The following is a 23,317-nucleotide window of genomic DNA, read 5'->3' as shown; positions in this document are numbered from 1 at the left end:
AATCTTTTCCTTCAGTTTATACAACATGTTTCATGGGAGAGACCCATGCATTGAGATTCTTGTGACACCCCTGCCCCCCTAAAAGAAAATGGCATACCATGATACAAAGAGGATGAAGCAGCCAATTATGAAATGTGAAATCTTGAGACTCATTACATCTAGCTAAGCTGTGAGGGAATTTGTTGCTCTAATAATTCCCTTAGTGCCATCTGTCAGTGCTGTAAATGTTTGCAAGTTGGGAGGTATAGGAAGATGGCCTATAGACCCTTAGACTCTCTCCCCCCCTATGACTGTTCTGTTTGCATTAACTGTAGGGAAAAATTCAAATGTTCCATGACAACAAGTAACAATTGTACTCAAATTTTAATGAGATGCCCCTTCATTTTATTTATTTATTGTTGAAACAAATGAACATTGTCTCATTAAATAACAACATTATATGGCAGCTTTTCATAATCTTCTATATTTTCATCCAAAGTGATGTGTATAATCATTTTCAGCTATTTGCTTGTGTTGTATTTATAGATTATGAGGGATTATGAAGTTTGCTCATTGTAATCCTAATATGTATGGGAATAATGTGAGATTTTCAAAATTGGACATACATATTTTGCATCTATCCACCACTGATTGCTATTTTTATTATCTCAAAACTACTAGTTTCAAACAATGTCACCCACCTTTGGATCATTTCTGGTAGTCACAGGGTAACCAGTCTTAACAGAACTATCAGTTTCATACTGTTTATGAAACAAAGAAAACAAATTACTTCATGCTGTTGACCCAGCATCTAGAATGATGCTGCATCACTCCAGTTCTGTAAGCTATACTGTTGTCGCTTACTGATCAAACTAAAACTAACTGTTCCCTCTTCTGAATTGAGGGCAGATTCTTCAAATATCATTAAAATTTTGATGTTACAGGCCTTTGAAATAGAATGAATACTTTAGAGACTCCATATATTCCTTCTGGATATTATTAGGAGAAAGTGAGGAAAATATTCTTAAAGAAGAAGCAATATCAATTATTACTTTCTGTCAATCAAGTGAACAAGAACGAAAAATAAATTGATATGTTGACTATAAATTGTCTCAATAACTGAAAGTGGGAAGTGAAAACTGTTAAACAAAAGTATTTCTGTTGTATAAAAATAAATTTTACAATCTGGAATGTTAGGGCCCTGATATTTTATGTTCTTCATAAGTTTCACATTATTTTTTACCATTCATAATGAATGATTTTTGTGTAAATACTGTACTTCATTCTGTTTACAATGAAGTGTTTTGTGTAATTGATGTGATGTATTTAATGTTGCAGTGTGTGTACTTGTCTGTATTCCATATGAAAGAAACAATGAAAATATTTCCTGTTGTTTGATATGCCATCAAAAAAATACATTTTGTACAGTTTTTACACTTTTCATAAATATTGTTGCATTTTCTCATTAAAATATGTGAGCTTTTTGTAAATAAAATAAATATTTGGATACAAAACAACAAAAAATTATGCAGTAATGAATACAAATGTTTTCTTAAAATTATTCTGTAAGAAGAAAATAATTTTTGCCATTTGTGCACTTTTTCTTTGTTGCCTTCACAGAAGTGTGAGTGGAATTAGACATACCATCTTACCAATACAACATGAAGTAGATGAAGGTGGTAGCTCCACTCTGTCATGAAGGGATGAATGTGTACTTCGCTCACAGCATGTGTGAAAATGCAGACTAACATACAGAGCTGACATTGTGCTTAAATGATAAAATCACATCTGGAAGATTTACAAATACAAGTAATGTGTGATATATACTCACAGATGAAATACCAGTTCTCTCAGAAATGCTACATTTCAAACAAAGCAGTTCAATGGTGTCACCAAGCATGATAATGTACTAGTGCAGTTTATCACAGCAAAGTTAGCAGTTTCCTCTTCTGGCTGAAATCTAATTTTTGATGGATGAAGATTTGGTACCGTCATAGTCAAAGAAAAGTTTCATAGTGAGAGAATATCATTATTTTTAATAATTACTCCTTAAAAATGGTTGAGAAAATTGGTGCACATAACTCATAAGAGGAAACAGAATAGTACAACACTGAAGATGCAATACAAAGGTAATTTAGTGCATTAAAAATTCATCTCACATCCCCACCTGAAATAAGGAAGATCATCATCACAGTAATATCAGGTTATATTTGATGTACTTTTGGTTCCAATAGATGCATAATCAGGGGATCCTCCGGGATGATGAACATGTTAGAAAAACAATATTTTACAATAAATATTTACAAAGAAAAACAAATTTGCTAAGATATCTTCCACAGATCCCACATGATATGGTTGTCATGTCTGTGCAATAAGTAAAAAAAATCTTATACAACATTTTCATGTAAAAGGTAAAAAAAACTTGGCACAAAACCCGTATAATGAAGCCACAAAAGTCATGGAACACGTCCCAATATCATTTCAGATCTACTTTTGCCCAATGTAGAGCAGCGACTCAACATGGCACATGTTCTAACCTCAAGAAAATTGTAATTTATTTCTTGAACTGTTTACACATATATAAGGCAAAGTGCAATACAACAAATGATACACAAGTGTCCAAGCTCAGCCTTGCACTCCAGTCTATAAAGTAATTAGTTCTAACATGGGGTGCAGCTAGAGGCTGCGTACAGAACTGCTGTCATATTAGCAGGCTGTGTAGCCTCTAGTGGCCATGAAAGCAGCATGGACTCAACAAGTTGTTGGAAGTCCCTTGCAGAAATATTGAGCCATAAGTGCTGCCCATGCAGGATTTTGTGCATGAACTGACCTCTCAATTATGTCCCGTAAATGTTCAATGGCCTTCATATCGGGCAATCTGGTTGGCCAAATCTTTCACTTGAATTGTCCAGAATGTTCTCCAAACAAGTCATAAAGAATTATGGCTCGGTGATGTGGCACATTGTCATCCATAACAATTCCGTCATTATTTGGCAACATTAAGTCCATGAATGTATCAAATCGTTTCCAAGAAGCCAAACATGATGATTTACACTCAACAATCAGTCCATTCTATGTAAACACATCCCACATCATTATAGAACCAGCACCAGCTTGCACAGTGTCTTGTTGACAATCTGGGTCCATGGCTTTGTGTTGTATGTGTGACTCTCAAACAGTACCATCAGGTCTTACCAACTGAAATCAGGCCCTTTCTGAGCAAGCCATGGTCTTCCAGTCATCTAGTATCCAACCGATATGGTCACGAGCCAAGGAGGATCACTGCAGGTGACATACTGTTAGCAAAAGCACTCGGGTTGGTCGTCTGCTGCCATAGCCCATTAATGCCACATTTTTGTTGCACTGTCCTAACAGATATGTTCGTCGTACATCTCATATTTATTTGTGCTGTTATTTCATGCAGTGTTGCTAGTCTGTTAGCACTGACAACTCTACATGGACACTGCTGCTTTTGTAATTAAGTGAAGGCCATTGTCTACTGTGCTGTCCATGGTGAGAGGTAATGCCTGAAATTTGGTATTTTCAGCACACTCATGACACTTTTTACCTTGGAATATTGAATTCACAAACAATTTCTGAAATGGAATGTCCCATGCATCTAGCCCCAGTAACCATTCTATGTTCAAAGTCTGTAAATTCTTGTCATGTAGTCATAATCCCATTGCAAACCTTTTCACGTGAATCATCTGACTCCAAATGACAGCATCGCCAATGCACTGCCCTTCTGTACCTTCTGTATACGATACTACTGCCATCTGTATGTGTGCATATCCCTATTGCTTGACTTCTGTCACCTCAGTGTAAATGTACAATGCATTCAGATGCCTTTGATAATCATCAAACAGAAAATTTATTTTACAACACTTATTTACAATATGACTGTTCAGGCTTTCCCAATGGATCTGTTGCAAATACTCTTCTCATCTTTGCCATCAAATAATTTCACAAATCCCACCATAATTTGTCGATACAACTGTTTGACATTTTCAGGTCATGATAGCTGCTGTTGTCATTCTTACACAGTGTGACTGAAGATAGGCATGTGGTGGCATCAAAATTTGTCAGGCCTGGATCAGGCAGTACGCATGTGCAGGAAGATGCTCACAGTCGGAGGAGAGTAGCACCCATAGTGTCCCCTGCCAGGAGCCACAGAAAGACTTTTCACCTGTGCACTGTGGGCAATGACTGCTGTAGGACACTCCTGTAGTTAAGAGCTGAATTAGATCTCAGGAGTGCACTGCATCGGGTCATGAATTGGAAGTTCTTGTAACATCTGTTCTGATTTTATGGCAGCTAGTGCTGGATTCTCGGCAGCACTTAATTGAAAATCTGCATCCCTGTTGATAAGATTGTCCACTGCCTGCTTAAAGACACAGCCCCAGAAAGATGATGCTGAGGATAAAACTTCAGTCTTCTCTTAAAACATGTGATGCCCCATGTCCAGGCAATACTTTGCTGCTGCTGATTTATCAGGTTAGCCAAGGCACTTATGACTATTGTGTTTAACACAACATTCTTGTATGGTTCAGCATGTCTGCCCAATATAACATTTCCCACACTGGCATGGGATCTTTTATACACCCTGTTTTCTAAGACCAAGCTCATCTTTGACCAAGCACTACAAATTCCTCAATTTTGCTGGTGGTCAAAGAACACATTTGACATCATCTTTCTATTCTTGAAGACATGCTACCAAAATGTGGCAGGAATACCATTGCAGTGGTTGCCTCCACATCTTCATTTACATCCCTGCTTTGAACAGCAAAATTGAAGAATTTGCTGTGCTTAAACACAGACAGTCTTGGCATTAGGGAATACGGTGTATAAAAGATCCCATGCCACTGGGGGAAATCTTATATTGGGCAACCATGCCAAACCTTGCAAGAACATTGCACTGAACACAATTATCATACACACCTGGGCTAACCTGATAAATCAGCAGTAACGGAGCATTGCCTGAACATGGAGCATCACATATTTTATGAGAAGACTGAAGTTTAATCCTCAGCGTCATCTTTCGGGGACTGTGTTTTTAAGGTCATACGTATCCCTATGATGGACAGACTTATCAACAGGGATACAAGTTTTCAATTAAGCACCACCTGGAATCCAGAAATGGCTGCCATTAAATCAAAACAAAAAACACAAGAACTTCCAATTCATGACCTGATGTGGGGCACTGCTAACACTTAATTCAGCTTTTAACCATAGGAGTGATCAGCAGGGTCACCGAGAGCACTGCTTTCCTCCAGCTGCAAACACATGTCTTGCCAGCTCTTGGTCTGACCACCTATCATCAGTTGACCCATGTAGCAGTGGCACCAACAGCTACTGTAACTTGAAGATATTGAAAAGCCATACCGATGAAATATCCTGGGATTTGCACAATATGATCTTATGCCAAACCAGGGAAGAGTATCTGCATTTATTTACAATGATTGCATTACTGCAATGAATTTGTACAGAAGTAATATTGTGCTAATACTCATAAATTTCCCCCCCCCCCCCCCCCCCCCCCCCCCCCGGCAGTGCAGAGTGCGGTGCAGGAGCAAAAGGAGAAAGGAATTATTGGGGAGGCCATCAGGGAAGACACAACACAAAATATCAACCATCTGCATATCTGCAGGAGAGCAGAATCTCAATAGGAGGGGAAGGAAGGGGCTGTGGATGGTCACGTAGAATGACAATTGACAGTACGCCATCCTCATCAATAAAAGCTTGAAGGGAGCCGTTGACATAATCTTCAGGTAAGTAAATAGCTCGGATGAGCGTGAGGTTAACATCCTTATGTTTACATATGTGAGAAGGTGCACAAAAAACAAACAAATAGTCGTTGTGACATTGCACTGAGTTGTCATCCACTGGAAATGTCAACAGTAAATGTGGTCATAGTTGAGCATGGTGTTGGCAGTGAGAAGAAGGGTACAGGAAGTTTGTCATACACATCACTGTTACTGAGGAAGACACAATCACTAACACTGGCTTCACAAGATGTAAAGGAGGGTGGGAGGGAAGTGCCTGCTGAACACTCACTGGAAACTGATTCATTTGTTGTGTTGGCAGTTGGAGGAAGCTCTGAGGCCTCATCGTTTGAGACATATTCATTGAGGACCCACTGCAGCTAAACTCTTATGTAGAGACACCGTTTGTGGTATACCATTTATCAGGATGGTCATAGTGTTTGCAGCATGGTTGAGAACCCACTGAGGTTCTGAATAGGGTGCAGTAAGAGCTGGATGAACGGTGTCATCTTGCAACATAATAAAGTTGCAGTCTGCAAGTTCCTTGTATGAAAAGACTGGTGGGTTAGTATGTCCTCATGGCTGTCATATCCACATACACAAGATATGAGTGAACTTGCTTCACTAAGGAGGGTAGCCTCTCTTCATGAAGAGAAGTAGTGTCCTTGACAAATTCTGCTGAGAGCACCAAGGGTTCCTTATAAAGGATCTCTGTCGGAGAGCCCTTTAAATCATGTTTATATGCCATGCAAATGTGTAGCAGTACCCATGAAAGTGCATCTGACCAAGAGTCAGAATGGCACATTAATGCTGCCTTTAGTGTGCAGTGCCAACACTCCACTAACTCATTACTCTGTGGATGGTAGACTGTTGTATGGAAATGCTTGGTACCACATAGGACACACAATCGTTTGAAGAGTAGAGACCCAAATTTCCTGCCCTGATCTGTGGTGATGGATGCAGGGCAGCTGAAACTGGAGAGCCAGCAGGTAATGAATGCTGGAGCCACAGTATCCGCCGAGATATTGTTTAGAGAAACCACCTCTACCTACCGTGTCACATGGTCAATGATTGACAAAATGTAACAGTGGCAGTTAGAAGGGGGTAGGGGGCCAACAAGGTCCATATGAACGTGTTTGAAGCATCCCTTCAGTATTTCAAAGTGTCCCAAAGGGGGATGTGCATGTCGACCAACTTTGGCATGTAGGCAAGATATGCAGGCTTGTGCCTACTCCTGTCAGTCTTTCTTGATGTGTGGCCAAATAAAATGTTCAGTTATTAGGTGTACCATCACTCTGATGCTCGAATGAGCTAGACCAAGCAGTGAAGAGAAAATGTCCTGTCAAAGGGGATGGGGTACGAGTGGTTGTGGTATGTTAGTCAAAGTATCACAAAGAGACAGTTGTGTGATGCCAGGGAAAGGGCATGGTTGAATGTGGAGAGAGGTGGAGTTGTTAGTAGCTACTGACTGTACCTCCAGATCAGTAGTTTGTAGTTGTGCAAGCTCTGTGGGATCAAACAGGCTTGTAATAGTATCAATGTGTGACATGTAGACTGCTACAATGTTATCTGTGCCTCTGATAAAATGTATGTCCATTGTATATTGGCTGATGAATTCCACATGCCTGAAGTGATTTGGAGAGAGATCATAGCAGGGTTATTCAGCGTGTCAACCAGGGGATGATGATCCATGTAAACAGTGATGCCACGTGCCTCAATATCCTCTCAGAAATAGCGTATGGCTTCATAAATGGCCAGTGGCGCCCTGTCAAATGCTGATCATTTATGGTGAGAGGGAGGATAGTTTTTTGAAAAGAAATGTAGTGGTTGAGAGTCTTTGTGAATGTGTTGCTGCAACACAGCACTGATCACAGTGTCACTAGCATCTATAGTGATTGAGATAGGTGCATTGGCCCTGTGATGGACTAGTGTCACTGCATTAGCTAGGGCCGTTCTTATGTCACTGAAGGTGCAAGTCATGTCCTGGTCCGCATAAACTTGTAATCACCTGAAGTATGTTTCTCTTGCAAAGCATCAGTTAGACGTGACTGCAGGGAGGCAGCATGATGGATGTGGCACCTGAAAAAATTTATCATGCCCAAGAAGCAACATAGGTCACAAAAAGTGATAGATGGTGATAAGATCATAATGTGAATGACATGTTTGGATGTGGGGCGTATGCCTTCAGAGTTCACTATGTGGCCCAGGAGTATAACTTCTAGCTGGTGCTTGTCTTTGTTTATCTCCACGCCATTATCTGAGAGCACATGGAGTACTTGAGAAAGATGTTGCTCATGTTCATTAGCAGAGGCAGAGAAAACTAAAATGTCATCGAGGTAAGCATATCAAAATGGGAACTGATGAAATAATGAGTCTACAAAATGTTGTCACGTCTGAGCTGTATTTTTAAGTCTATAAGGACTGTAGCAATATTCAAGCCAAAGGGGTTTAAAACAGCTGTCTTAGGAATGTCATCTTTGTGCATCGGAATCTGATGATATGCCTTATGATAGTCAATGACACTAAATTGCTGAGTGCCATGTAGTAGCAACACATAATCTTGAATGTGGAGAATGGGGTAATTGTCTAAAATGGTGTGGGTATTGAGTCTACAGTAGTATCCACAAAGTCTTAATGTTGAGTCCTTTTACAGGACAAGATGAATAGGTGATGACCAGTTACTATCAGAAGGACATACAATTACTAGTCATAAAAGTTCCTGAATGCATTCCTTTGCAGTGCAAAGTTTCATACCCGATTGATGGAGTGGCTTTGTGTGGACAGTGGGTCCTTCCATAGTATGTAGCCTATGACATGTACCATTCATAATAACTTTAAAGGAGAACCTCAGTGGGCCTACACAAGCAGAAGGCATTCCGTGGCAGGGAATGACATCACACACAGCACTGTGAAACTGAGAACTGACCTGTAGAATAGGTGGTGGAGATTCTCTGCCATTAGGTACTGTGTCAGCAGCTGCAGGTGTGGAGTCTGAGCCAGCTGTTGTAGGTGGTGTCAGCACAGCTAGAGGGGCATCTGTGTTGGCAGTGGGTGAAGTGGCACGAGGGTGTCTGGGCTTGAGAAGAGCATGCGCGATGGCATCGATGGTAGTGGCTGTGTAGCTCATTGGTTTGGCAGCTGTAGAGTGAGTGTAGTCTGCCAAAACAGAGGAGGCGGATTGCCACCGTGGGAGAAAGAAGACAGTTCGCATCGTACAATGTCCATAGAGAGCAAGACCGGAGCAGTGTCTGGCATTGTAGTGGTGGTAGCTACCGAAAGTGCTGCAATGGTCGTTCATGCACATGCCAGGTCCACGGAAGTGTTGTTGATCAGTGCCTGCAGTGATGTGATGGCTGCGTGTAGAGCTGCAATGTCATGTCGTTGGTTGAGTCGCTTGCACAGTGAATCCACCAGGTCTGAAGTGAGGCGTGTGAGTTCAGATGACAGGTGCGAAGGGGCAGCCATTGTTGCTCGTGAATGTGTGGGTGCTGTGATGAAGGAGCCCTCGATGCTTGTGTCAGAAGAGTGATGGGGCAGCGTTCCCAATGATAAATCTGGAAAGAGGCCATAGTGTCATAGAAAATCAGTGCCCAACACTGGCTCATCAATGTCAGCCACATTGAATGTCCATTCAAAACAAAATTTCAGTTTAAGTTTGAGGCAAAGGTGTGTGGAACCATAGACGGTGACAGACAAATTGTTTGCTGGTTGCAGTGTCATGGCGGAAAGCGTTGGTGGCGAACTGACAACACTGAGGTATGACGTTGGTATCTGCATCGGTGTCAACCAGGAAGAACGTGTCACTGATGAGGTCACATACATACAGTCTGCTCGGAGGTAGTTGTGTGAAGATTTGTGTTGCTGCAGGTGCACTGTCAAATACCTGTGAGATGATGCACTTAACTCATCTCACAACAGAAGTTTGGGTGCAGGGCACACAGTGGGTGACACTTATGAGCCGCATCTCCATGATGAGCATGGTACCAACACAGCAGATATAAGGGGTGTGGCTGCAGACTGTGTGTGACATCTGTAGTTGCAGCGCCGGAATTGGTTTAAGTGGATGAGGACGTGGGTGAGGAGGCATGGAGGGGGTGGCGGTTTACTGCTACGGCCATCAGGTAGCACTTTGACTGAGGTTGGTGACTGGAGTGACCTTGTGCAGTCTCGCGTGAAAGCACGTGCTGGGATGTGTGCAGTATTGCCAACTGTCAGTGAAGAACTCTGCGGTTCGGTGAGTTGTCGACGTCTGAAAATTTTATATGTGTCATCTGCTAGCAATAGGTGAGTATTGATATTGCGGCAAAATAATAACATTTAACTCCAGTTTATCATAACGGTATACTTTATTCACTTCGTGATCACCAACCTTAACAGCACAGAACAAAACTAGACACCAAGTCAGTTCAAAGATCATCATAAAGAGAGATCACATGGATCGATGTATCGAACTGCCACAGACCAATGTAAGTGACTTTAAATCATTGTGAAGATTATTCTTATTTACAGTATTTATTCCATGAACTGAGCCATTGGTTTGAGAAAGAGATATATATTTTAATGACAAACCTCATCAAGGAGTAAATATACTGAAAAGCAGTAGTTAATATCCCTGGTTTCCTAAATAGGACTCTGTAGAATGTTCGTGACTTCACACTACATGTAATTCTGACTACTCAGTTTTGGATCCAGAAAACTTTAGCTTAATTTGATGAGTCATCCTGAAAAGTAATCCCTGTGATATGGAATGAAAGTATGCCAGCCTTTTTATTTTCATATCAACTATACCTGACAACATTCACATTACAAATGGATGTTTGTTTATGTTCTTCAGCAGTTCTATGATGTGCTCCCTCAAGCTGAATTTATTATCAAGCTCTGTAATCCCAAGAATTTAACACTGCCAACTTCTTATACCTGTTTGTTATCATGTTTTAGGCACACACTAATGGGAAACCTCTTACAAGTTCTGTAGTTAGTGACAAAGAATTGGTTAGAAACTATTTATTAATGTCCATGAAAATTCCATTAACTAATCTTTCCAACACTATAACTGATTTGCTATGTGTTTCAGTGTTTGTTGCATCTGTAAATAAAACAAACTAGGTGTTAATGACACAGATTAAAGGTCATTGATATTCATAAGATGGAAGTTTGTGTAATCCCACATGTAATTAGTTCCCAGTTAGATGATGCCCAATAGCTTAATACATGTTTCTTCCCTAACAAAATACTTTATTTCCTTTTAGAGATATAAGATTTGAACCAGTTTTCAACATTTACTGTTACACAAAAATATTCTAACCTACCTAAAAGGATATTGTGATTTACACAGTCAAATGCATTTGACAGATTACAATATATACTAGTACCCTGCAATTAACTGTCTAATAAATAAAGTACATTCTCAGTGTGTGTGTGTAGATATTTTCTCAGTATCAGACTCCTTTAGAAAACCAAACTGTGACTCTGACCATATATTATTAGCTGTCAGATGGTTAAGAGGCTGACTGTGTATTACCTTACTAAAATTTTTGAGAATGCTCACAAAAGTGAAACTGTATGGAAATTTTACAGTATTTCTTTATCTTGTTTCTTAAAAAAAGGTCTTCGGCATATTTCAGCCAATCGGGAAAAGTTCCACTGATAAATGAGTGGTTACACAGATATCTTAATGAGTTACTAAACTGAGAATCACACTCTGTAATTAACTTTGTTGATATTTTTACCATGACTACTAGAATTATTTGATTTTAGAAATTTTATGGTGGATATTACATCCACTGGTGCCGTGAGGGTCATATTCATGTTACTGAAGTTATTTGCAATGACTGATCTGAAACACTTCATGGTAGCATCTACTGAACCTGCTAGTACCCATCTTTTCAGTAACAGTTATGAAATGAATTCTAACATTGCACAAACACAATGTCAGAATTCCTACCAACCAACTTTTAATTTGCTTTCACATAAGGGAAAATACTTAGAAACTGAATGACATAGCAGTCAGTACAAACACATGTTTGTACTGAAGTTTGGTGACAAAGAATTGGTTAGGAATTATTTATTAATGTCCATGAAAATTCCATTAACTAATATTTCCAACACTATAACTGATTTGCTGTGCATTTCAATGTTTGCTTCATATGTAAACAAAACAAACTAGGTGTTAATGATACAGATTAAAGGTCATCAATATTCATAAGATGGAAGTTTTTGTAACCCCACATGTAACTAGTTCCCAGTTGAATGACGTCATGTGTGCTGGACAGCTGTTGCAATTGCTCGTCAATATTTTATAGAGTTTTAGTCTTCAGTTACTTATTTTAAAGTTTATTTGTGTTAATATTTGCTGTAAAAGTAACTTATTAGTGGATTTTCATTAATCTCAGACTTTCTTCCTGTGTTATTGCCTCGAGTGTGCTTACATCATTCATCTAAGCCTCATGCCTCAGTAGTGTTTTTACATTTGGCGGCATGCACTGCAGCTGTAGCGGTTATAAAGCTAAGTGCTGACAAACTTATTTGTGCACTGTTATACAGTTATTAAATTTAATAGTTTTCAGTGGTGTTTCGTGCTGTTTGTGGCAAAATAATGATGTAATAAACTTTTGTAAACATTCACTCACTGTATTTTTCAGAGTTTCCTGTGCATTAGTTTTCAGCTGACATTTTCTTATTGTTTCTCGTGAAATATTTCAGTAAAATTTTCATTCAGTGCTTGAACTTCATTGAGTGTTCCTGTGGTCATTTGAATTTATTGTTTTAGCTAATAATTTTGTGAAGTTTTGTTGGTATTGGTATTAGCTGTGGTGTAGTAGTATTAATACAAGTAGTTACTTTCTTAGTAGACAGAGAATTTTGAGACTGCTATTGTTAGTTCTATAAATAGTTCTAGTGGTGTAACTGAACTTCGGTAATGTAGATGCATAGTTTTTTTCAGTAACTGTAAAATTTTACCATGAGTGAGAAGTGTGGGCCCTGTTGTAGGTTTGTGAGTAGTGTGTTACTGTGTGGAATCTGTTCAAAGTGTTTTCATTGGAGAGAATGCAGTGGGGAACCCAGTGGGCATTTTAGCGAGATCCTCTCCTGGGAATGCAGAATCTGTAATAGAAATAAGTTGATAGAGAAGCAGAAGCATAATATCTGTGCCTTTCAGGTGCAGTTACAATGTGCAAAGGAGGAACTAGGTAGGTTGAGGAGGGTGAATGGTAGTGGGGAATGGGAACTGGCAGCTGGGAAGAAGGCAGCTAAGAAGAGGAGGTGTTCAGACAGTTTTACTTTGCATATATGCAATAGATTTGACCAACTGTCAGAGATGAGTGGAGAGGAGCCTCATGTAGCTGTAGATGTAGGGAACATGCAGCAGTCCTCAGCAGTTAGGAAGCCGAGGTCAGTTGCAAAGTCTAACAGAAAGAAGAAGGTTCTGCTGCTAGGTAGTTTGCACAGTAGAGGTGTAGGCTAGCAGTTGCAGGAAGTGTTGGGGAGTGAGTACCAGGTCACCAGCATTGTGAAGCCTAGTGCAAAGTTGGCTCAATGACTGACAGCATAGGGGAGTTATGTAGGAATTTTATGAAGGACGATCAGGTAGTGATAGTGGGTGAAGCAGGGAACAGTCTTGATGGGGACAGGTAATATGATGTAGGTGGTGACCTGGTAAAGAGAGCTACTCAAACTGGTGGCACTAATGTGCATTTTGTGCAACTGTTTCAGCATCATGATCGGCCTCATCTTAATGTGGCTTTTAGGCGCGCTAACATGGGGCTGAGGAGAGCACTGATGGCAGAGGGCATGGGTCACATCTGAGTGGCGCCAGTTGGGTCTATCAGTAGATTCACTAAGCATGGCCTGCACCTCAATAGGTATGGGAAGGGGAGGCTGGCAAAACTGATAGGTGACAGTGTAGCGGATGGTGGTGGGCTCACTCATGGAAAAATTCCTGTAGTAGTTAGTGTTTAAGCTGCATCTTTTTTAGATTGAAGTCAGCGGATAGGTAAACGTGCTTAAAGGAAGTCCCTCTAACTAAGGGCTCACCTTCTGAGGATGTAATGTTTCCAAGTAGAAAAGGAATTAGCATATTTCATCAAAATATAAGAGGTATTAGAGATAAAGTTAGTGAACTGCTTACTATGTTGACTCTGAAATTATTGGTATATCGGAGCACCATTCAAATAATTTGACAATTCAGAGACTTTCTTTACCAGGGTACAGATCAGCTGGTTGTTTTTCAATGAGCTCCTTGCTGGGTGGGGAAGTGGCTATGTACATAAAAAACAGTATTCCATTTGAGTCCATACACGTATCACAGCACTGCACTGAACAGATATTTGAATGTTGTGCTGTGGCAGTTGAATTTAGTGAAACTAAACTTCTAATTGTTGTTGTTTATAGGCCCCCTGACTCTGACTTCAGAGCATTTCTGCTCAAGCTAGAGAGGGTTCTTGATTCACTTTGTAGGAAGTACCAGAAATTAGATATATGTGGTGACTTCGTATAAATTTTGTATATGAGGGTGCAAGAAAAGGGATGTTGGTAGATCTCATGAATTCATATGATCTGATGCAGACTGTTCTTTTTTTTTCAACTAGGGTGCAGGGGAACAATAGCACCACCACAGACAATATTTTGATTCATTCTTCATTACTAGATGGGCATTCTGTTAGTAAAAGGGTGAATGGCCTTTCAGACTGAGATGCACAAATTTTAACACTAAAGGGCTTTAGTACTCCAACAAATGTCATATTTAATTACAAACTATGTAGGAAAGTTAATCCAACAGCAATAGAGAGTTTTTTTAAACCTTGTCAAGGAACAAGAATGGCACAATGTTTATAGTGCCGATAACATAGATGGTAAATATAATGCTTTCCTTAACACATTTCTCATGCTCTTTGAGAGATGCTTTCCATTAGAATGTACTGAAATGCAGGAGGATCTGCAGCGAATTGACGCATGGTGCAGGGAATGGCAATTGAATCTCAATATAGACAAGTGTAATGTGCTGCGAATACATAGAAAGATAGATCCCTTATCATTTAGCTACAAAATAGCGAGTCAGCAGCTGGAAGCAGTTAATTCCATAAATTATCTGGGAGTACGCATTAGGAGTGATTTAAAATGGAATGATCATATAAAGTTGATCGTCAGTAAAGCAGATGCCAGACTGAGATTCATTGGAAGAATCCCAAGGAAATGCAATCTGAAAACAAAGGAAGTAGGTTACAGTACGCTTGTTCGCCCACTGCTTGAATACAGCGCAGCAGTGTGGGATCTGTACTAGATAGGGTTGATAGAAGAGATAGAGAAGATCCAACGGAGAGCAGCGCGCTTCGTTACAGGATCATTTAGTAATCACGAAAGTGTTACAGAGATGATAGATAAACTCCAGTGGAAGACTCTGCAGGAGAGACGCTCAGTAGCTCGGTACGGGCTTTTGTTAAAGTTTCGAGAACATACCTTCACCGAAGAGTCAAGCAGTATATTGCTCCCTCCTACATATATCTCACGAAGAGACCATGAGGATAAAATCAGAGAGATTAGAGCCCACACAGAAGCATACCGACAATCCTTCTTTCCACGAACAATATGAGACTGGAATAGAAGGTAGAACCGATAGAGGTACTCAGGGTACCCTCCGCCACACACCGTCAGGTGGCTTGCGGAGTATGGATGTAGATGTAGATGTAGAATAGGCAACCCGGGTGGCTGATTAGTGGGATAAGGATATCTTGTAGAACACAGCGAGAATTATATCAAAATGTTAGAAGTAGTCACAATCAAGCTACAGTATCCCATTACAAACAGTATTGTAAGGTGCTTCAAAATGTTACTAGGAAGGCAAAGAGTAAGTGGTATGCAAATAGAATAGCTAATTCACAGGATAAAATTAAAACCGTATGGTCAGTAGTGAAGGAAGTGTCTGGTCAGCAGCACAAGATCAACAATATAAAGTCAGTTCACAGTAAAAATATTTCTGATAAACCAGATACATGTACAGTATTTAACAATCATTTTCTGAGCATTGCTCGTGAATTAAATAAAAATTTAGTTTCTACAGTGAATTGTATAACTTCCTTGGCAAAAAGCCTTTCTGAGATTGATGTCTGAAGCATTCCTCTGTGATACAGACAAGAGGGAGATTAAGTCAATAATTAAATCACTGAAGACTAAGGACTCTCACGGTAATGATGGAGTGCCTAGCAGAATATTAAAGTTCTGTGCTGCACATGTTAGCCCTATATTTGGCCATATTTGTAATCTTTCCTTTAGGAATGGTCAGTAAAATACTCAGTAGTAAAGCCACTTTATAAAAAGGGAGAAAGGGGTAATGTAGATAATTTTAGATCTATTTCTATGCCATCAGTGTTTGCAAAAGTTATTGAAAAGGCTTTGTATGTAAGGATAATTGATCATTTTATATCACACGATTCGCTATAAAATGTACAGTTCAGATTTAGAAGTTGTTTAACAATTTAAATGCTATATTCTCTTTTCTCTGTGAGGTACAGGATGGGTTAAACAAAAGGTTTCGAATGCGAGGCATATTTTTTTTTTTTTTTTTTTTGTTTAACTAAGGCATTTGATTGCGTTGGTCACAAAGTATTGCTCTAGACGTTGGATCCTTACAGAATACGGGAGTCGCTCACAACTGGTTCACCTCTTACTTTAGCGACAGACAGCAAAAGGTCATTATTCACAATGTTGAGAATGGCTGTGATGTGGGGTCTGAGTGGGGTACAGTCAAGTGGGGAGTGACCCAGGGAGCAGTGTTGGGGCCACTCCTGTTCGTGATTTATATAAATGATACGCCCTCTAGTGTTATGGGTAAGTCTAAAATATTTCGGTTTGCTGATGACACTAGCTTGGTAATAAAGGATGTTGTGTGCAACATTGGCTTGGTCTCAAATACTGCAGTTCATGACCTAAGTTCATAGCTTGCAGAAAATAAACTAATGCTAAATGACAATAAGACTCAGTCTTTGTGGTTTCTAACACACAATTCAACAAATCCTGACATTTTAATTTCACAGAATGGGCATATGATTAGTAAAACTGAACAGTTCAAATTTCTAGGTGTTCAAATAGATAGTAAGCTGTCATGGAAAGCCCACGTTTAGGATCTTGTTCAGAGACTTAATGCACCCATTTTTACTATTTGAACAGTATCTGAAGTGAGTGATCATTCAACATGAAAATTAGTCTCCTTTGCTTATTTTCATTCGCTTACGTCATATGGTATTATATTTTGGGGTAGCTCTTCCCATTTTAAAAGGATATTTTTGGCTCAGAAACAGGCAGTTCGGGCAATAAGTGGTGTAAGTTCACGAACCTCTTGTCAACCCCTGTTCATGAGTCTGGGAAGTTTGACATTGGCCTCTCAATATATATGTTCCTTACTGTCATTTCTAATTAACAATATTAGCTTATTCCCAAGAATAAGCAGCTTTCACTCAGTTAATACTTGGCAGAAATCAAACCTGCATTTGGATCAGACTTCCTTAACTCTTGTGCAGAATGGTGTGCAGTATACTGCTGCATCCATTTTCAATAAGCTACCACTCAAATTCAAAAACCTTACCAGTAATCCACACGCTTTCAAATCAGAACTGAAGAGTTTCCTCATGGGTCACTCCTTCTATTATGTCGAGGAGTTCCTTGAAAAATTTAGCTGATTCTTGTTGTATTATTGATTGTGTTTACTTAAACTTATGGACTGACTTTCTTCAAGTTCATAAACATTTATTTTTACCTATTATTACTTTTATGTTATAATTTCATGTACTGACACGTTCCATGACCTTGTAGATTTGCTCCTCAATTTGTTCCTATGGAACTTGATGTGTAAATAAATAAATAAATAAATGAAATCATAGACTACATCATGGCACAGTCTTACAGTGAAGCATACATTAGTCACTTAAATTTTAGAGTGGCTGAGGGCATGGTGCAGCACTTGCTGCACCATTGGCAGTGATGTGAGGTTGCCTCTTTAGGCCAGCCATGGAGGCATGCACTGTTTAATTATTCACACTCACTGTATAGGGTTACAACACTCCTATCCCCTTGGAGAAGACTGTTCACAGGGGAGATGTTACAACACTCCTATCCCCTTGGAGAAGACTGTTCACAGGGGAGATGTCCATGTCCTCATCAGAAAGGGATGACTGCTGGAGCAGGTGTCATGCTGTCACAGCAGAATACACTCTGAAATGGCTCAGGATGGGCAGGTGTGGCACCCATGCCCATGCAAGAGACCATAAGGTAGCACCAGTGATGGACATGCCATATCCATGTCACATCTGGGCAGGCACTCAGTGACAGAGGCCGCAGAGAAGACAAACACAGCAGCAGTAGCAACAGGGGCTGTGGAGATGGAGGCAGTCCATTACTAACTATTCAACCTCATGGCAGCAGCACCCAGAACAATAACAGTGCAGGAGCCAAAGGGCATGTGGACCATGGTGCAGATGATGGAGGTGGCTGTGGGCGCGGTCGGGTCTCCGCGTGGTCAGTCAAGTGTGGGCAGGACTTGTTGTAGTGTTACTAAACCAAGCCATTTGAGGTGTGCACAGCACAAAGGCTGCAGCTCTCAGCAAAGATCAACAACTGATATTATTCACTTAGGGTGCCGGCCAAAGCTGCAGGCCCAGGTGCCAGAGCCCAGATGGAACTGCTGTGAGGTGGGTGGCCGGATGACAGCTGGATCAGATGAAGCAGCATATGTGGCTGGTAGCCTGGAAGCAGTTCCACCAGGCTGTGGTTGCCAACTGCAGGATGCTATATGTGTTCAAGAACCTATTGAAGGCTTAATTGGGAGAAGATTACATGATGTATTTCTTGTCTGACTTTTGGAAGTACATATCAGCCGCTCTGCCTCACCATTTGACTGGGGATGAAATGGAGGGGCCAAAATATGCTTCTCTTTGTGCAAAAGTCTTCAAAATCCTAAATCCCAATTGTAGGCTGTTGTCCATCACAAGCATATATGGTAATCCTTCCAAGGAAAGAGTCTTTGCGAGGGCTGTGACCATAGCCACTGTGGATGTGGACAGGCAATGAACCACATAACAAAATTTTGAGAATGCATCAACTACAACAAACCAAAAGGAGTTAAGGAGGGGACCTGCAAAATCAGCTTGAATACACTCCCACGGGCAATGGTTGGGAAGGAAGGGGGGAAGGGGGGTGCCACGGGGAAAGAGAGATCCCAGGTGCCGCTTATTGGGTGGCACACTGTGAGCAGGCTGACAGAACACATTTGATCTGACTGTCAATACCTAACCAAACATGTGGTGATGGGCCAGCAATTTCATACAAGAAACAGCACACTGGTCCAGATAGAGAAGGTCAATGAACTTCCAGCATAATGCCAACGAGATCATAACACTGGGTGCCTGTTCTTCAATAGCCAACAGTAACGCTCCATTAAAACTAAAAAGCGGTGGCGGAGAGCATAATAATTATGTAAAGGATACAATGGTTGACCCAGTGGTTTATCCAGCCAGTTGAGGTGCACAAATTGCACAATGGCTGTAAAGCTGGCCAGATCACGTCATCCTGTAGCATACGAAACTTCCTGGCAGATTAAAACTGTGTGCCGGACTGAGACTCGAACTCGGGACCTTTGCCTTTCGCAGGCAAGTGCTCTTGCCTGCAAAAGGCAAAGGTCCCGAGTTCGAGTCTCGGTCCAGCACACAGTTTTAATCTGCCAGGAAGTTTCATATCAGCACACACTCCGCTGCAGAGTGAAAATCTTATTATGGAAACATCCCCCAGGCTGTCGCTAAGCCATGTCTCCGCAATATCCTTTCTTTCAGGAGTGCTAGTTCTGCAAGGTTCACAGGACAGGTTCTGTAAAGTTTGGAAAGTAGGAGACGGGGTACTGGCAGAAGTAAAGCTGTGAGGACAGGGCGTGAGTCGTGCTTGGGTAGCTCAGTTGGTAGAGCACTTTCCCACGAAAGGCAAAGGTCCCGAGTTCGAGTCTCGGTCCGGCACACAGTTTTAATCTGCCAGAAATTTTCATATCAGCACACACTCCGCTGCAGAGTGAAAATCTCATTCTGTAGCATATGAATTCGCAGTTTGAAAGTTGGTGACATCCTCATATGGTTGATATGGCTCTTCACCGACTGGATCACTGCTGGGCACTCTGCTGGTTCTAGGGACAGAGTGAGTACAATGAACTCTGCCAGAAGTGAGAGTGTGTTTTTGTACAATATTTCTGCTAGTGATCCATGTAGGTTTTCCTTGACTATTGTTCTGAGACACGTCACATTGTATTTGGACATCAACAACAGGGTTTCACCAGGATATTATGTGGAGGTTGATGGAATCATTATTAAGTAAGTCCATAATGGCTACATCATGGGTCTACTCTTGTGCTAGTTTGTCATAATGTGGGTAGGGTGTCCTCACCCTCAATCCAGATCACAAAGATGGTATCAATGAAACTGAACCAGATAAGAGGTTTAGGTTTCTGGGTGCTTAGGAAGGATTCCTTTAGATGGCCTATTAATAAGTTGACATAGGATGGTGTCATATGGGTGCCCATAGCTGCACCCCAGATTTGGTTGTAGGTAATGCCTTCAAAAGAGAAGTAATTGTGCATGATGATATAGTTGGTCTTGGTGACTAGGAAGGAGGTTGTTGGTTTGGAATCCATCAGACACTGGGAAAGGAAGTGTTCAACCACAGTAAAGCCCTGGTCATTAGGGATGTTAGTGTAAAGGGGGTGGCATGAATAGTGACAGCAGGGCACCATGTGGTCAAGGGACAGGAACTGTTGAGGGTCGGTGGAGGAGATGTTTGGTAAGTTTTAGATAGGAGGTTAGGTTCCAAGTAATAGGCTGAAGGTGTTGGTCTATGAGAGCAGAGATTCTCTCAGTGGGGGCACAGTAACCAGCCACAATGGGGCCTCACCCAGTTGCCACTCCCATCATGCACTGCTGCTGTTGCTCGCATTGTGGCTTCAGCTGCCAGAGGCTGCGCTCATGTCTTTGGCAAAGGCCTTGTTGGCCAAAAGATTATATTGTGACAGTCTTTTTTTGTGCCTATCTGCAATTCAACATCTCTGCTCTATGGTATCAACTTTCCTTTTCATAATATTGTCAGTGCTCATAGGTATTTGGAGGTAAGCATTCCTGTAACCAATGGTGCTGGAGATTGTGTTAAGTCTGGAATATTTGGAATTAGATAACTATAATTTATCATTCGAGCATTGAGAGCTATGTAATCACTGCAGAGTCTTATGAAACCATAATTTTTGGGTACAAGTTTTATTGGGGAATCCCACAGGCTGTTCAAAGCGTGGACTGTCCCTGACTGTAATATTTCAACAACCACTGATTTTGCAGCTCATAAGTGTGATGGTGCCATCCAGTGTGTTTTGTGGCAGACTGTCAGACCTGAGAATTCAGTGCATCATACCATGAAGGATGGGACATTGTTAAACTTTCACTCATGCCTGGTTGGGTGGGGGTATGGTACACTCATTCAGTGCACTGAGAGATGAGGCAGAGTGTGCCCTACTGCTCTATTATATACACTGAAGGTGGAGATGGGAGAAAGGAAAGGAAAGGAAAAGGAAGGAACTCTTGATGTCAACTACATTGGTATTTTATGCAGAGTCAGCAGCACTGAGTGAAAATGTGTGCCGGACCAGGATTTGAACCCAGGATCTCCTGCTTACTAGGGAGCTGCATGAAGTATTGCACCATACACACAAAGTGTTTATCACAGCTGCATGGTCTATCTCTGTACGCCCCTCAGCTGACCCACATTCTCACCTAGTGCCACCTATCCGCAGTCCCTGTCCACATCCTCCATGCCTGCTTTGATTTTCCCACAGGAAGTTGAATGTAATTATGCATTTACAATGAAGGTGATGGATTCATAGCTCATTGAGGCAACTCAATTATATGAGTGTGTGGTGACTGTTATTTCAGATATGTCTGAAAGAACAGACACCATGCATTCACGTAACATGTACTGGCTTGTGCTCAATGTGGTGTGCATGGGGTCATTGACTGTGTAGCTGTGGGTGTTAGTGCTAGTGAGATGTGAACTACCATTGTGGGTGTGGCAGAGGTAGTGCCAGTGTTGCTGTGTGATGCTTGAGTGAAGGGATCTGACAATGCTCGTGCATGTGTGCAAGTGCAGCAGACACATCCTGTATGCATTGATGTAGCACTAAGTGCTCAGCGTGGAGTGTACCTGATGCTTTGCCGGTGTTCACATAAAGCTTGTGTGTCATCATTAGCTTCTCCATCATTGCAACACACTCCTCTAGTGTGTTAGAGCATGCATCATCATCATGCTAAAGCCCAGTGGTGCATAAGATAGTTTCCAATGGACAGGAAGGCATTGAGGTGAAGAGCACTGGTACCCATGTTACAGTTAGTGATTCTGTGTACAGTGATAAGTAAGTCATTTGTGGCATGGAATTATAAGGATTATGTTCCAGATGATATTGCATTTGTGGCCTTCAGTACCATACCGATGTCTGGCCCTGAATTGAAAAGGAAGTATTTAAGTTTGCTCCAGTTAAACTCATAGAGCCTTTCACGCAACAGTGGAAGTGACACAGAGTACTTTTGTCCTTTCATTGTGGGTGTTGGCAGCTTGATATGTTGGCACCAGCTGGTGTGCCAACTGCAGCCTTTGTTTGGAGTTTGGGTAGCTGCAGGGAGGCCGGCAGTTATGTGTGGTGTCACCAAACTGGGCATGGGGTGGTGGCAGTGCTTGGCACATCATTGCAGCTAGGAGAGTGATACATGTGTGCATGTGTGTGTGTGCGGGGGGGGGGGGGGGGGGGGGGGGGGGGAGGGGGGGCATTCAACTAAGATCTAGAACTGTGTGGCATGTTATTGTATGCAGCATTGATGCACTGTCTATGCTGTTGTTGTTGTTGTTGTGGTCTTCAGTCCTGAGACTGGTTTGATGCAGCTCTCCATGCAACTCTATCCTGTGCAAGCTTCTTCATCTCCCAGTACCTACTGCAACCTACATCCTTCTGAATCTGCTTAGTGTATTCATCTCTTGGTCTCCCTCTACGATTTTTACCCTCCACGCTGCCCTCCAATGCTAAATTTGTGATCCCTTGATGCCTCAAAACATGTCCTACCAACCAATCCCTTCTTCTAGTCAAGTTCTGCCACAAACTTCTCTTCTCCCCAATCCTATTCAATAGCTCCTCATTAGTTATGTGATCTACCCACCTTATCTTCAGCATTCTTCTGTAGCACCACATTTTGAAAGCTTCTATTCTCTTCTTGTCCAAACTAGTTATCGTCCATGTTTCACTTCCGTACATGGCTACACTCCATACAAATACTTTCAGAAACGACTTCCTGACACTTAAATCTATACTCGATGTTAACAAATTTCTCTTCTTGAGAAACGCTTTCCTTGTCATTGCCAGTCTACATTTTATATCCTCTCTACTTCGACCATCATCGGTTATTTTACTCCCTAAATAGCAAAACTCCTTTACTACTTTAAGTGTCTCATTTCCTAATCTAATTCCCTCAGCATCACCCGACTTAATTTGACTACATTCCATTATCCTCGTTTTGCTT

This window comes from Schistocerca piceifrons, chromosome 6 (genome assembly GCF_021461385.2).
Source record: "Schistocerca piceifrons isolate TAMUIC-IGC-003096 chromosome 6, iqSchPice1.1, whole genome shotgun sequence".
Taxonomy (NCBI): Eukaryota; Metazoa; Arthropoda; class Insecta; order Orthoptera; family Acrididae; genus Schistocerca; species Schistocerca piceifrons.
Note: the sequence above shows the minus strand (reverse complement) of the source record.